The following is a 16,494-nucleotide window of genomic DNA, read 5'->3' as shown; positions in this document are numbered from 1 at the left end:
CGTTAATGGTAACTATTTAAAACTTTAAAAATAACACCTTTTCAACCACATATAGAAGAAACAAAATTTACTGACCTTATTTGATTGGTTATCTATTTTTGTAAGTCCCCAAAGTAGCAAACAATTACTCTTGTCAGTTTTTGTTACAGTCTTGGAAAGATCTAGGGCAACCCTTTTTCATTTTTTTCTTTCTTCATCATGTTTAAATGCAGACAACAAGGACACTTCACAGGCTTATGCCAAAGACATCAATCGTTTTTTAATGAGGCCATAACCCTGAGTAGGTCATGGAATATTAAAAATAAATGAACATATTGCTGTCACTGGGGATTGAACTCTCTCGGCTGAAGGGTATCGATGAGGAAACACAATACCAGGACACAATACACTGAACTGCCTACGTTTCAAAAGGCAGTTAATTAGTAGACGCTATATGAACAGCCCCCTTGCCCATGTCCTTGGTGTGTTCAAGTCATGTCTGTGTCAATGAGAGAAACTTGCACTGCTCTTCTCAATAGAGGGCCAATTGGCTGAGACACATGACCAGGCTTTATCTACACAGGCAATTGGGAGAATTAAAAGGTCAGTTATTGAATAGTAAAGATTTCACTCTTAGTGGCCTTGTCTAGCAAGCAGATGATCCTCATGAATGAGCAAGAATGAGAATGATTGTTTGTAAGGACCTGGACCCAATCAATGGAAACTGAGGGGAAGGGAGAGTTGAATGAGAAGATAGGGTGTTGCTATAATGACATTTAGGCTCTTCATCTTCAGCTCCTTAGCTGTCCCTCCAGACTCATCATCCACTATTCACTATCACACAGTCAGTGTAGAACCAAGATGGAAGCTCCCTTATTTCCTGTTAACATCTTCTGTGTCTAACCTGCTGGCCATTGCACATGTTGCTCACTTCCTCTGGGATATTCTTACCTACCTACTGGATAATGCCTATTCTTTATTCTGGTCTCAGACCATGTGCTACCACTTCTGTGAAGTTCTCCTGACTCAAGCAGACCGTGCTTGACCCATTGTGGGCCCCTCTGGCACAAATGCTTAAAATTGCCCACCAGATTTGCACAGCAAGGAGGTATCTCTGCAAAGCAGTTTCTCAGGGAGGGGCTTCACTTTCCAGATTCCCTTTCCTCTAGGTATGATCCTTCAGTCAGCTTTTGCTGTGGCCTGTGGGCAGAAATGTTATGCATCACTTTCAAAGTGAGGTGTTTAGGAAGAGGTTGTGTCCTCTTCCAGCTCTCTTTCCATGTCCCGCAGTCCTCCAGCTGAATACAGAGACAGAAAGACCCTAGAGGATGGCTGAGGAAGGACATGGCTAAATAACATATGGAAGAAAACCACCTCTAGGCCATACGGAAACACTTGTATTTCAGCTATTGAGATTTTGAACTCATTAATTTTGCCAACTAAGATTTCCCTTATGGTGAACTATCCAAGAAATAGTTTAATATATTGACTCTGTGCCAAGAAAACGTGAATTTTGAAACTCTAATTTTTTTGTAGTATGATACAATCAATGTGCGTCTCTTTGTGGTAGACTTGGGGAAAATGTCTTGTCACCTTTGTAGCTCTGATGCCTCACAAACTGGTCACACTGTAACGGGAACAAAATAAAATAAGATGAATGAATGGTACTCTCAAAACTACCCTTTAATGAGCACCTTCTCTGCACAGTAATATATGTCATTTATCTCTGTTAATCTGCAACATCTGTGTAATGAGTATTAATACCTGTGTTTTCCAGAAGATCATAATCATTTATTCATTCAACCAGTATATGTTGATTCCTGATTCTGTACTGTAGATTTTGCAAGAAACTAGAGACAAAACTATGAAAAGACTTGTTTTTTTGTTCTTTCGAAGCTTATAGTTAGTATAGTACATTAATTTACAAATTTTATATTCAGTGTTGCTGGGGAAGCTTTTTAAAAATATAAATTCCTGGGGAACCTGGGTGGCTCATTTGGTTAAACATCTGACCTTGATTTTGGCTCCTGTCAGGATATTATGGTTCATGAGTTCGGGCCTCTCAAAGGGCTCTGTGCTGACAGTGCAGAGCCTGCTTGGGATTTTCTCTCATCCTCTCTCTCTGCCCCTCCCATGCTCTCTCTTCCTTAAAAAAAAAGAAAAAGAAATATATATATATGTATATACATATACATATATATATATTCCTACTAATGTTCAGGTTGAAACAGCCCAGTATAGCAATGCTGGAATGTTAACTAGATTTTTCTACCCCTAAACCGGTATTCTTTCGGAATTAAATTATTAGCAGGTTGTTGTCTGTTCCATGAAGAGTATTGATAGTGAGATCAGTCAATTTGGTTAACTGGCTGTCATAATTTGGTTACTAACAGGTAAGAGAGACGCAAGATGATATTACCTTTCAGTCTATTGAAATTTGGCAAGAAATTGATTCACAATTGTGCAGGCTGTTTGGCTACTTTGGAAGAACAACCAGATATTCTTTGCCATTGATCTAGCTCTCTCTCCATAGTCAGTTTTGGAGATAATTTATATTCATAAATGGTCCTAGAGCTGGAAGGAAAACCAGACAAAGTGGTAAAGTAATTTCTCCAAGGGCAGAGCAGCGATTTGAACCTTGTACTCTTCAGTTCTAATCTACTATGCCCTGGATGGAATTGCATTTTTCCCCTCTAATCTGCCCCTCTTTATTTTAAACTGAGCACTTTTATTGTTCAGGATGTATTAAGACTTTAGGGCAGAGAACAGTCTAAAAAACACCATCTCTTTACATTACATTATTTTTTAAAAGACAATTTTTTAAAAAGTTTATTTATTTATTTTGAGAGAAAAAGAGAGAGAGTACAAGTGGGGGAGGGCCAGAGAGAGAGAGGGAGAGAGAGAGAGAGAGAGAGAGAGAGAGAGAGAGAGAGAATCCCAAGCAGGCTCTGCACTGTCAGCCCAGAGCCCAACACAGGGATCAAACCCATGAAATGTGAGATCATGACCTCAGCCGAAATCAAGAGTCAGATGCTTAACCAACTGAGCCAACTAGGTGCCCCTATATTCAATTTTGTTAAAAGAATTAGCTTCCTGAGTCTAATATTAAGAACACTAAACTCTCAGATGTCTTATGAATAGGGAGAAACTTTCAGCCAGTGTGACGAAATATCTTAAAGGCTAGTTGTGATATTAGTTTGCTAGAGTGGCCATAGCAGAATACCACAGACTGGGTGGCTTAAACAATAGAATTTTATTTTCTCACAGCCCTTGAAGCTAGATGTCCAAGATCAAGATGCTGGCAGGTTTGCTTTCTCCTGAGACTTGAACTCTTCTTGGTTTGCAGATGGTCCCTTTATCACCGTGTCCTTAAATGGTCTTTTTCTGTGTATCTCTGGTACCTTTTTATATGTCCAAGTTTCCTCTTCTTATAAAGGCACTGGTCATATTGGAGCAAGGCACACTTATGTAAAGGCCTCATTTTAACTTAATCATGCACAAACTGGTGCAGCCACTCTGGAAAACAGTGTGGAGTTTCCTCAAATAATTAAAAATAGAACTACCCTATGACCCAGCAATAGCACTGCTAGGAATTTACCCAAGGAATACAGGAGCATTGATGCATAGGGACACATGTACCCGTATGTTTACAGCAGTGCTTTCAACAATAGTCAAATTATGGAAAGAACCTAAATGTCCATCAACTGATGAATGGTTAAAGAAGATGTGGTTTATATATACAATGCAATACTACTTTAAGCAATAAGAAAGAATGAAATTGTGCCAGTTGCAGCAACGTGGATGGAACTGGAGGGTATTATGCTAAGTGAAATACGTCAGTCAGAGAAAGACAGAAATCATGTTTTCACTCATATGTGAATCTTGGGAAACTTAACAGAAGACCATGGGGGAAGGGAAGGGGAAAAAATAGTTACAGAGGGGGAGGGAGGCAAACCATAAGAGACTCTTAAATATAGAGAACAAACTGAGGGTTGATGGGAGTGGGGGAGAGGGGAAAGTGGGTGATGGGCATTGAGGAGGTCACTTGCTGGGATGAGCACTGGGTATTGTATGTAAGCCAATTTGACATTAAATTAAATAAAAAAAATAAAGACCCTATCTCCAAATATAGTCACATTCTGAGGTGCTAGGACTTGGGGTTCAGCATATAAATTTAGGGGGTTACAAATCATCCCATAGCAGTTGCTAATGAATAGTTTTGAATAACACCAATAAAGATGCCATAAGCAATTGTCCATCTCATGAAATCTACTAAGTTTTTTGTTTTTTTCTGAAAAAAACAAATACAAGTAAAAATAAACACCAGTCTTGATTTAGTTCCCTCACGTAAAAATATGTTATATCCATGACGATGCCATAACATCATTATCCTTTTAATAAACCTATGGACTCCAAAATATATGAAATCATTGTTCTATATGGATATATTGAAATGAATCCTGAGTGCATTTGTCTTGTTATCTGGTGAACCAGTTTATTACCTGAATTCTAATTGCATTCTCTCCAGATAAGTGAACTTTTGCAGATGACCTTCATGTCTACCAAAGCAGTGATGGTGCAGTACCTGATTTCTTCCTTGCCTAAGTCGGTGCAACCTCATAATGGTATCCTTATACCCATGTAGCAATTGTTCTTTTGCTTAGAGTCTGAAATTCAATTGCTTGACAGTTAAAATTCACAGTACAAGGTCAATTATTATGGATGATACTAGCTTGTAGCTAAGCCTTCTCCTTGTCTTTGTTTGCATGTCAGCTGGATTTCTCTGTGAGCGTAAATCCCATCAATACCCATCCAAGGAAACTAGCTTGAAAAATAATTGAGAGTGCATTTGAGCAATGATCAAACAAAGCTTTTTGTATTTTCAGAATAAATTTCAGGGAATGCATAGCAAATATCCCATTTTGGCAGCTAAATGCAAATGTTTATACAGTAGGGTAGACTACATATATGGACTCCTTTATCAAATATCAGTGAAAGTGGTTCCAGGAGCTGCCATTCCTCAGGAGAAGCAATATAATGTAGTTGTTATGAACACAGGTAGTTCAGTGGTTTCTCTCACAGTCTGGCTTCTGCTATCCCCTTCCTGGTGGGTTAGGTGTTTTGACACAATTCTTAACCTTTTTGTGACTTAGTTTACTCTCATGTTGCACGCAAATGATGAAAATCATCCCTGATCATTAGAGATTTGAATATGACAATGGATGTAAAGTTCTTAGCCACATTGGCTGGTGTATATTGCGTTATCAGTAAAAGTTAACTTTACATATGACTCTAGAATACGTTGTAAAAATGTACTTTTCTAACAGATCTGAAATATATCTGTGAGGCCCAGCAATATGTGGGACTTTTGCTATTGAACGCCAAGTTATAAATTTTCCTGAGTCCTGTTACCAGAGTCCTGAGTTTTCTTGGTTCACATGCTGCTCCCATGAAAGGAGGTTTCCCCCAGTGGGTTAGAATTGGACTGCATTTGAGCATCCACAGCACAGCAAAGCAGGGGAGATATACTCTTCTGCAGATTCTATTCCTTTCGTAATTCTTATTTCAGTAGCATCAGAAACTGCCTTCCGATTAATCATTTTCATCAGCTTATAAGATAAATTATTTGGCGTATTTTCTTTGTTCTTTTTTCCTTTGCCAACTTCCCATATAGCTAGTTGTTTGAAAAGGAAACAAAAAATCAGTTCCTGTTATTCACATGTGGCTTATTGATTTGCTCAATAGCATCCATAATACATATTAATAGTGTCTTAGGAAGATATGCTTTTAACTTTAAAAAATGGTGCCCATCTAATTTAAAATAAAAATAACGAAAGGGAGAGATAGAAACAGAGAGACAGAGCAAGAAGAGGAGGAAAAGAAGAGGGAGAGTGGGGGAAGAAGAGGAGAAGAAGATAGAGGAGGAAGTGGGGAGGAGGAGGGAAAGGAAAAGAGAAGAAGAAGGAGAATAAGAAGAGGGTTAGAGGGAGGAGGAGAAGAAGAAAGAACAATAATAAAAAAGAAGAAGGGAAAAGGAAGAAGAGATATAAGAAAATAAAAATCTCAAGTCTTATATTTGGAAGTTGGATGTAAAAACATCTTTAAACCTTTTTTTTTTACCCACCTGAAACTTTTATTTGGTAAAAGTCAATCATCGTCTTCCTCAGGAAACAGGAAGCTATTATTTTAAAAATGCTGATGTAGGTAGGAAATATTCAATTCTATTAAGTCCTACAGATAATTCATGAACCTTGTATATATTTAATTTCCTGTGAGATATAAAGAAAAAAATGTATTTTTGTTTGGTGTAAAAGTAAATAAAATAGAGTGAATTTTGAGTCACATTTAGGTTCATATCCCAGCTTCAACATATGTGACTTCCCCTTGGGATAGTGACTAACTCTGTTTCTTTTTGTACATAATAGGGGTAAAGTTTCCTATTTAAAAGGCTTGTTTTGAAGAAAAAACAAACAGTGCATACGAAGTACTGAGAAGACCAGACACACAACATCTTTGTTATATATTTCAGTTTTATATCTGCCTGCCTTCAAGGAACTTGGGTTTTCTTTGGCACAGCACAGCATGAGTATATGATACACTGTGTCAATTACCAGGTTGTATGTGGTTACGGAACAGCAGGAGCTACTCAGACAGTGAGGTACTGGGAGAACTCAAGGGAGGGACAAGCTAGGGCCTCATGGAGCAGAAGAGAGTGGAGTTGGTGGCTGAAAGGAAAAGAGGGGGGCTTCTTTGCAGAAAGGAAGACTGGTGTTTAAGCAGGGCAATGGAAGTAGAGGTGGCTGAAGAAAAATGAGGAAAAAAAGGCTAACATTTCTTTAGCTTCCATGGTTCAAAAATGTCCTATACAGCTTCTTTGGAGGAGTCATTGGCTTGGATAGTGACAAGAAGACAGTGTTCCCACAGATGTAGTAAAATCACCAAATAGAAATTTTGTAGAATGATTCTTTTGTTGATGGCTCCTACAGGAGCCTTCCTTCCTGGGATCAGATCATCACATCCTTATTATAGAGACATCTGAAAATAGGGCAAAGGAAGCTACTTTTACTTTTTTTCAAGACTGTGAACAGTATTTATAATCATGGATTGAGTGTTTCTAATATTCAGCCATGGTACTGAGCACCTCACAAAATTTACAATTGGTAACATGCTGCCAGGCATTTTTAGTTACTTACTAATTAAAGGGAAAAAAAACTGAAACTATAAGAGTTTAAGCAACTTGATCAAGCATCCACAATTTTAAGTAGAATAGCCAAGTCTTTTTGTTTTATATATATATATATATATATATATATATATATATATATATATATATATATATTCCCCCCCCCCCCAATATGGGGCTCAAATTCACAACCTTGAGATCAAGAGTCTTATTCTATTCCAACTGAGCCAGCCAGGTGCCCTAAGAATGGCCAAGTCTTGTATCAAGATTCCTTTCTTCCCCCCCCTGAAGATTAATAAAATCTTATTTTTTAAGTTATCATACAGTAAAATCGACTTGTTCACATTGATAAAATTAATTGACTAAATTTTTAAGCATGTAGATTTATGTCACTACAACTATAATCAAGATTTAGAACAGTCCCATCATCCCCAAAATTCCACATGTTATATTTTTAAGTTTACTTATTTATTTTGAGGAAGCAGAAGGGCAGAGAGAGAGAGAGGGGGAGAGAGAGCAGGCTTCATGCTGTCAGCACAGAAACCAATGTGGGTCTCGATCTCATGAACCGTGTGATCATGACCTGAGCCGAAATCAAGAGTCACTTAACTGACTCAGCCACCCAGGTGCCCCAAATCCTACATGTTCTATATCTTTATAGTCAACCCCTACTTCTACTCCTAACCTCCGTACAGAATCATACAGTGCATATATGCTTGAGACTGGCTTCTTCCACTAAGTATAATGCCTTTGAGGCTCATATGGGTTGTTGCATATATCAGTAGTTTGTCCCTTTTTATTACTGAATAGTGTTCCAAAGCATGGATATACCACAGTTTGTTTATTCACCACCCACTGATGTGCATGAATCCAGATTCATTTGATATTTCCTATCACCAAGCTAAGAAATTTTTCTATAAGCCCTTAGAAAATTCTTCTATCTCACCAATAATTCATAATGTTGTTTTTTCTCAGTCTTAGTTTCTTTGATAGCACTCTTTTTCTTCTTCTTATGTACCTAAGTAAGCAGTCTAGTGATTAGGAGTATATATTCTATAGCCAGACTTCTTAGGTTTAAGTATTTGCTCTGCAATTTACTTGCTGTGTAACACTGACAAGTTATTTAATCTCAATGGGCCTCAGTTTCTTTATCTGTAAAATAGGGATAATAGTGCCTACCTTGTAAGTTTCCTGTTAGGATGAAAAGAAATGATGCACACACACAATTTTTTGAAAGCTGCCTGCCACATAGTTACTACTGTAAAATGTTAGGCATCTCCATAAATATAATGAAATCATATACCCCCAAAATTTTAAAGCACATTTTTTATATGTGTATGCATTAATAGGCTTAAGTTGAATTTCCAGTATCAAATACTGATGACGGGGCTGAAAAATTAGTGGCGAGTACCATATTTTATGCTTTCAGGGTAGATAGAGTATAGGAAAATAAATCAACACCATTCATGTCTGTTGGATAACTGCTCTGAACACTGGCAGTGAGAAGTGAATCAAGTTTTATATGATAAAAATGGGATTATGTTTCTAACTACATTTGAATCTCAAGCAGCGAGATAAATGTGTTGATTCTTCTTGCAGTTTGACAAAATGGATTGACTCTACTTCTACTTCTTATATTACGCCCATCCGTTCGTTCTTTTCTCAAGGGAGCATAACAAAGAGATGAGATTATAAAAGCAAAGACAAAGAATCACCCCTTTTCTCTGTTCCTTGTTTAAAAAATGCTTTTGGGCATTGATCTTTTAAAAGTGTTTATATTTATTTTCTTCCTAAGTCAGAAGGGCAAAGGTGGGCTTGGGGTTTGTGCATGCAGAATATTCACTTTTGATATTTAATCGAAGCTTATATAAATCTATTTGGATCACTAATATAATTATACTGAAAATCTGTTGAGATACGGATTTTCCTTGAAAGTTCAAGCTCCTCTGGGTTACAAATAAAGCCACAACATTTAACCTGAACAGTTTGGAATAAGACAGAAAATAACATGTTTACCCTCTTTCTGAAAATAAACAAAATCAAAACTATCTTTCCATCTCATTGCCACATAGGAAGAAAATAAATACACACAAAAATGCACTGACATACACTTGAAACAGGAAAATCATAATCCATGGCGTTTTTTTCCCACAAACGGATATGTACATGTGTTCCCTTCTCATGTATCCATTTATGACTAGAACAGTTTATTCAGAATTTTTTATATACTTTCACAAATTTATCATTGCTAAGGGAATGTCCATTTATCTGTCCCTGACTGTAGAACTCTTGACATCATCTTTGGTGTGTGACTTCATAAACTATGACCATATTTTCCAAGTAATATGACTCTTTCTTTGACATTTGACTTTGTCCTCGTCTCCTTTGACATATTCTTCGATTTACGCATTTTCTTCTTGTTTGCCGTCCATTCTGAAATGACTCTTAAGAAGGTCAGAGATTTACCTTATGAATAGATTTTAATAATAGTCTTCCTGTAATCTTCTGTTTTTAATGTTTCCTGTTTGCCCATCCTACTTTACCAAACAAATTCATAAATCACTTATTTATGACTTCTCTGCTCAAAAGCCTGTTCCTTACCTATGTTTTCTCCACCTGTAGTGATCCAACAGCTTACTTGATGTCAGTTTCTACCTATCTGGTGTTCAGGTAAAACATCGTGCAGTCATCCTTAATTCTTGGGCTTTCTTCCCATCCACTTACACATCAATCAATCAGATGATCATTTTGCTCTACAGCAATTGTTTTGAGACTCTATTCTCACTCTTCTTCTGCTACCTCTTTATGGGCTAAGAAATAGTGTATAGCTGCATAAATTATTTCAAGTTACTCCAAAACTTTATGGTTTAAACCAATATTTAATTTTTCTCCATTATGTTCGGGTTTGAGAAGTCTCCACTGAATGGTTCTTACTTGAGGTCTTTCATGCATTTATAGTCAGATGATACATGAGACTAGATGTCCAGGATGGTTTACTCGCTTGGCTGGCTATTGATACTGCTGTTTACTGAAGCTCAGGTGGACTTGTCAACTGGACCATCTGCATATGGATTTTCCATGTAGCTTGGGTTTCTCAGAGCATGGCAGTTAGGTTGCTAGTTGGAATTTCTCAAGAGTGAACTTAAAAAGAAATTGTTTGAAACTTTTTATGAGGTCCTTCTGCTACTTCCATCTCATTTTATTATTCAGGTAAGTCACTAAGCACTCCCCAGATTTGAAAGGAGGGGGATGAATGAGTTTCCCCCTGTGAAGTTTGAAGAGGAGCATATTGCAGTGCCTGACACAGGGAAGGAAGGAACTGGGAGAGATCACTTTGGGGACTCAACAGTAGCCCTTCACTTTTGTCTTTGTTTCCTTCTTGTCCCCTCCCTTCACTGTTATTTCTGAATCGTCAAGAGTAGTTATTTCTAAATATAAATCAGATTGTGTTAGTTCTCTGCTCAAAACCCTGCAATGGCTCCCCATTTCACTTAGAGTAAAAGCCGAAATTCTACAAAACCCTACACAATTTGACATCTTGTTACTCTCTAAACTTCTTTTCCACTGCCACTCTGGTTTAGACACACTGGTTTCCTCCTAGTTTTTTAAAACATTTCCGGCATTTTCCTGACTCTGGGACATTTGCACTGGCTCTTCTTCACTCAGCTAGCTGCATAGTTGCATTCCTCATGTGTTGTCTTTGTTTAAATGTCAGCTTCTCAGTGAGGTCTAAAATGAATATTGGATTGTAGAGCTACAACCTCACCTCAGTTTAGGGTTCCTCCATCTAACTAAGGTAAGTGATTTCATTAATTTCTCTTTTGATAGGGATCTTGATTTGTTAAATGGTCTGGTGCACTCTTGCTCCTCTCAGATACACTGGAGGTGAGTTTTGGAGAACAATAGTTTTGTCATAGATTTTGGACATTTACTATCTGTAAGTAAATGTGTGTATAACTCAAATGTAACCTCAAGCATCTGTACCTGTCTTAGGCTATTCTCTCATTGAAGTGCTGTAACATTGCCACACCTGAAGAGGCTTGGGTCTTCTAGAACAACCTATTCTACATTAGTCAAATGCTTTCTTCCTTCCACTGATTCAGTCTTTCTCTTCTCAGTATAAGAAATGTCCTCCACCCTTTTCAGTATGTTACCCATTTTCAAATCTCAGCTTCTATCCCTGAGAAGGATAGAAGCTATTTCTATTTCTATTTCTATTTCTATTTCTATTTCTATTTCTATTCATGCTCCAAACTCTTGGAGATTAATCAGTTTAATGAGAATATCTTTTAATTCAGTGGTTCTTAAAGGGTGGTCCCTGGTGGTTTCTGAAGCTCTTTCAAGAAGTCTTTTGGGTTAAAATACTTTTCAAAATAAAACTAAAAACTTACTTGCCTTTTTTACTCTCTTGTTCTTCAAAAAGGCAGCATTAAACCCATACCTAGTGATAAATTAGGTTCTGCAATACAGCTCAGAATATCATATCCTGTGGTTTCCAAATAGGGTAGAAAAAAGGAAAACAAAGCACACTCATGTTTTCTAAATAGAGTGAGCAATAGAATAAAAGGAATGTAATTGCAAAATTGGGTTTAAAAAGTATAATTGCAAAGTCAGGTAAAAAAGATCTAGTGTGAAACTCTGAGAAACAGACTACCAAAATGTTTGTTTCAGTCAAAGGAATTCCAGCCCTAATTATTAGCACCTAATCATGATACCTCAATCTTTGGGTGTGTTTCCTGATTGGCCCATTGTCAATGATATATGAGGTGTTAGACTGAGAACAAAGTTAAGACAAGGTGTCAACTACCACATCTGGAATGGATTGAACCTTCCTTCCAGCCCTATTGTTAACACCCTCTTAACACCTTTCTTTTTATACTGCCTAGGCCAGGGAAGGGTAAATTGGTGGATAGCTAAGACAGTACAGCTGGAAGTACTTGTCTACTGTATACATAACCTTCTTCATGGGAGGAATTATTCCATACTATGAATACACTTGAATTCTGTTGATGTGGACAGTCTCATCTGTTTAATTGACGGCCCACTTTTCCCTTTGTACACACATCCCCAAATAATTCAAGGAAACAATTAATTCAAATGAAATACATTGATTGAGTGCCTTTTTTATAGATATACTGAGAGATCCTATATTAACCACATACACTGAGAGATTAAATATAAGCAGGATATAGACTTTGAATGGCTTTCCCAGAAAGGATAATGGAGTTAGACTAGTAAACTATATTTTCATTTAAAGTTTTCTTTCTAAATCAACTGCTCATATTTGTAAGGCAGTTTCAGTGGTGTGGGAGGTAGGAAGACTATATCAAAAAAGAGAGGAAAACTCTACTCACACCACAGATGTACCCAAGTCCCTCACAGCCCTGGTCCAATGGTATAATAATGTAATCTTAAGGGAATATAAAAAGAGCCTTGTTTCTAGGGGTACCAGGCATCAGTAGGCATAAGTTCAAGTCCAAGTGCTGACATTCACCAGGAAAAAGTGCCCCTTCATTTCTGTAGGTGCCACTTTCTTCAACTGTAAAAAAAAAAATAAGGGGGGCCCTAAGCTCCTATTCAGATTTGAAAATCCTATGGCTTTAAGTAAATATGTACTTTTAAGCCCACAGATGTGGTGGAAATGCAGCTGCAGGCACTTGCCCTCTGAAGTGGATGTGATAAGAGGATCTGTTTGAGCTAAGTTGTCACTCTGATTTCTGACTGTCTCCCAGCCCCTGTCCCTGCAGTCACTCAAAGGACAGACCCACTCAACTGTTCAGTACAATCCAAAAAGAAGTGACAGGCATGCAGAAATCTCAGCCACCAACACGTGTTCTTGTAGGGAATGCCATAAGCACTGAACCCCTGGAGCCACAAGGGCCGAAAACTGAGTCAAAGAGGCACATGCATCTGCTTAAGCAAAAATATGGCTGGCTGACACTTTTATGGGAGGTCCTGAAGGGAAGACAGAAACTCAGAGATGCAAAATGATGAGAATGGATACCTAAAGGAGCATATGTTCTTTAGGTACTTTTGGCTTCAATACAGGACACTAATATTTCAAAATAAGTGGAAAATAATTAGTATCGATTCCTTTTCTGATTCAGTGCAGTCATATTAATCAAACCCTTTAGAATGCATTTTGATGTAACCTGACCGCATAGAAAGTTTACTACAACTTGGCCTTCCTTTAAATATTTGTATGCAATATGTGGCTGATATTTTAAATCAGAACCACATTCATTTGTGTACCCTAAATACCCTACAGTCCTCGTTAAAAATGAACAGTCTTCTGTCTAATAACTCCTGAGGTTGTTGAATTTCACAAACTCACCACTCCCCCTTCCTGAATTTTATTTTACTACTTGATCAACAGGAACTGTTTGCTGTGTTTGGAGATTTCAGGTCATATTTGTCCAGTTTGAAAGTTAGCACTGAATTCTAAGCTAGATTTGCCACATGGGCTTTATGGGGAGATTCTGGGTGAAATGAAATACTCTGCTAAGATAATAATATTCTCATAATCTCCACTTATTAAATTGTCAAGTGTGGTGAGAGTCTTCATTAGCATTTGCTCCTTTCACTTTTCTTTTTCAACAGTCAGCAATAAAACCTTCCTCTTCTCTCAAAACACACGTATAAGTTGACCATTATTTCTATTTCTGATGGGAAGGATTTGTTTTGCTGAGACGCATCTAAAGCATTTTTTTTTCAAAATATGCACACAAAGCATATGAAAAACCCTTATCTGTGTGTGATGGTGTAAATTGACTGCTTTCATTATAATTGTAGTTTCTAAACAACTTTCTCTTAATAGACATTATTTCCTAGAGACATTTCCCCAGAAATTGTACACATTTATGCACATCCATTGCTGAAAAATTCTCCATATAGCAATGAATGATGCTAAGATAGTTTTGATAGTTGGCGGAGATCTTCACACGAAGCTGCAAGTGGATGGCAACACATGGGATTCAGAGGTGAAAGAATTGGCAGCTGAAAGCTACACTGAGGATGTTTTTTAGATACCCATGATTAAGAACATCCTTCCCCCTTCCTTTGCCTTCCAACTCATAGCAGGTTAATGATATTGCCTCCATAGGGAAGCATCAGCCTGCCATCTCGACAGTTGGGAGGGTTAACTTGACTTCTAAGGAAAGCTATACAGGAGTACTGAGCAATAAAGAGCCTGGAGTTCAGGAATGAGAAACAATTAGAGATCACTTCATTAATGCTTAATGATGTGGAACAAGCATACAGCAAAGCTGATTGTGTGTTCTGTCTTGGCCAGTGATGCTCACATAATGCCAGTGTGGAGCTATAAATACCTCTGCACTATAGGCTATGGATCAAAGAAGGCAGGAGATGAAATTATCTGGGGAACCCTGATATGACAGATTGGAGAAAAACCAGAAAATGACGGGTGTGGATCCCACTGCCAATCTCAGCTCAGGTTGGGGAAATGTTATATACTTTTCATATTTGATTCTCTAAGCCTAATTCCTAATAGGAATGGGTACATTCCACTGAGAATTTCTGTTCCTAATAATGCATTAAGGATCTCAGTTGGAAGGTCCCATAAAGCCTTTCCCCCTGCTTTTTTCTCTATCATACTGCAGTGAAAAAGGATTAAAAAATACACCACAGGTGCAAGTCGCAGCTGTTGAGAGTAGACTCTGTTCTACTATATTAATTCATATCCCACCAGGGGAATTGGAGAATGGTTTAGTTCCCATGAAAAGAAAAAAAAAATTGTCTTCATCAAAGAAGAAAGAAGTTTCTTTTCCAGAGCATAACATTGTTTCTGGCCAAAAGGCCTTTTATAAATGCAATTTCCTAACCCAGTCAAACAACCAACCACAGACATAAAGAGAGAATTCCTTGGTTTTGGTCTAAAATTATTTGTGTGTGTGTGTGTGTGTGTGTGTGTGTGTGTGTGTGTGTGCATGTATACATATATACATATGCAGTATATTATACACATGTAGTATACTGGTACATACATACAAAACCCCAAGAAGTCACATTTTAGTAAAAGTTGAAATGATTAAGGCCAAATATGCCAGATCTACATGATCAGAATCTTTTACATTTAATTCCTGGGGAAAAGTCAATGACAATATATAAGTTCATATTACATGTTTATTTCAAAAAGTAAGTCACCTTCAACTTCATTATTATAGTGATCCTTCAACTTCACTATTTCCTATAGCTTCATCTATAGCTGTGTATGTTTGTTGCCTATATTTCAAACCATAAACCCCAATGTACAAGCTTTTAAGTGTTAAATGAAGGTTCACATATGCTCAATCTATGAAAGAAAGAGAGAAGGAGAGAGGAAGAGAGAAAAGGGCAGAGGGAGGGAAGAAGGGAGAGAGGAAGAAAGGAAAGGAGGAAGAGGAGGAGAGACCTTGAATGGAAAGGGGGAGGAAATGTTGGATCATTCTCCTTCCCTGACTCACTGGTTCTAGGTTTTTAACTTCTGGAAGGTTCAGATCATTCCAAAAAGATAATGATTCCTGACCTGCTGATCTTTGAGAATAGTCATAAGAATTCAATAAAATAATAATCAAAGATCTATTATAATCTGTGAAGAAGGGTATGATCATATTATGATCTTTGCAATCCAGACAGTCCTGTACTTTGATATTTTCATAAAATCTTTACTCTCCTATAATATTTCATAAGATATTAATTGCCTCCTCAAGATTTGTGTAATGTTTACATTTTTTTAAAGTTTATTTATTTTGAGAGAGAGAGAGAGGTCATGAGAGAAGAGGAGGGACATAGAGTGAGGGAGAATCCCAAGCAGGCTCTGCACCACCAGCACAGAGCCTGATGCAGGCCTCATACTCAAGAACTGTGAGATCATGACCTGAGCAAAAATCAAGAATCAGGTGCTTAACTAAATGAGCCACCCAGAAGCCCCATGTTTACATTTTTATAAACACTTTAAGCTCCATGGTCCTCACGCTTACACTTAACTCTATAACCTATTGGTGTCTGCATCTTGTAGCCATTATTTTTTTTCTGATCTGGTTGAGGTTTTGGTTGAAATCCCCTGACATTTAGAAACACCAGTCACACAGGATGGGTTTGCCATAGCACATATACATCATTGAGCCTTCCCTGTCAAGGAAATTCTCACACTTTGTCCACTTCTACCAAGTCATCTTTAACCACCATCCCCCTTTTCTTTCTCATCATCTCTCAATCACCCACAATTTAATATTAATTTTTTATAGAGCCAAATATCTGTCACTGTTTTTTTTCTCATCTAATTAAGGGTATGTGAGAAGATGAAGGGCATCTCAATTTTAGCATCCAAAATG

Source organism: Acinonyx jubatus, chromosome B1 (genome assembly GCF_027475565.1).
Source record: "Acinonyx jubatus isolate Ajub_Pintada_27869175 chromosome B1, VMU_Ajub_asm_v1.0, whole genome shotgun sequence".
Classification (NCBI taxonomy): Eukaryota; Metazoa; Chordata; class Mammalia; order Carnivora; family Felidae; genus Acinonyx; species Acinonyx jubatus.
This window is presented reverse-complemented; position numbering follows the sequence as displayed.